The sequence below is a fragment of the Panulirus ornatus genome, chromosome 17 (assembly GCF_036320965.1).
Source record: "Panulirus ornatus isolate Po-2019 chromosome 17, ASM3632096v1, whole genome shotgun sequence".
Taxonomy (NCBI): domain Eukaryota; kingdom Metazoa; phylum Arthropoda; class Malacostraca; order Decapoda; family Palinuridae; genus Panulirus; species Panulirus ornatus.
This window is the reverse complement of record NC_092240.1, coordinates 49,981,709-49,982,494: the sequence shown is the minus strand read 5'-3', so window position 1 is coordinate 49,982,494 and position 786 is coordinate 49,981,709. Positions and strand designations below refer to the sequence as shown.

General features: G+C 61.8%; 1 protein-coding gene across 1 annotated transcript in view; it reads left to right on the top strand.

Annotated features, from left to right (window-relative positions):
- LOC139754737 (uncharacterized) overlaps positions 1–35 on the top strand; it is a 379,522-nt gene extending 379,487 nt beyond the window's left edge. The window contains exon 10 of the mRNA XM_071672455.1: positions 1–35. This exon is cut by the window's left edge and continues 218 nt beyond it. The gene's annotated coding sequence lies outside the window, so the exon portion shown is untranslated.
- Positions 36–786: the final 751 nt, after the last annotated feature.

The window sequence follows — 786 nt, the reverse complement described above, 5'->3', positions numbered from 1 at the left end:
CACCACCACCACCTCCTCCTCACCACCACTCACCTCTCGCCCCTCACTCATACACATACACATACACGCCGCGTAGCGCAGCGCGCTTACACCACCTCCTCCTCCTCACCACTCACCTCTCGCCCCTCACTCACACACACACACACACACACACACACACACACACACACCGCGCCGCGTAGCGCGCATACACCACCACCTCCTCCTCACCACCACTCACCTCTCGCCCCTCACTCACACACACACACACACACCGCGCCGCGTAGCGCGCACACACCACCACCACCTCCTCACCACCACCACTCACCTCTCGCCCCTCACTCGCACACACACACACACACACACACCGCGCCGCGTAGCGCAGCGCGCTTACACCACCTACTCATCACCCCTGACTCCTCACACACTCACACACACACACACACCGCGTAGCGCAGCGTGCGCATACACCACCTCCTCCTCACCCCTGACTCACACTCACTCACACACACACACACACAGCGCGCAGCGCACATATACCACCTCCTCCTCATCCCTGACTCACTCACACTCACTCACACACTTCGCGCAGCGCGCATACACCACCTCCCCCTCACTCACTCACCACACACACACCGCGCCACGCAGCGCGCACATACCACCACCTCATCCTCACCCCTGACCACTCACACACACACACCACACACACACACCGCGCCACTCCCTCCTCCTCCTCCTATGCCTCCTTCTCCCGCCAAGCCATTCCATGTCTGTGCTGCACGCGCGCGCACGCACACACTACTCTCT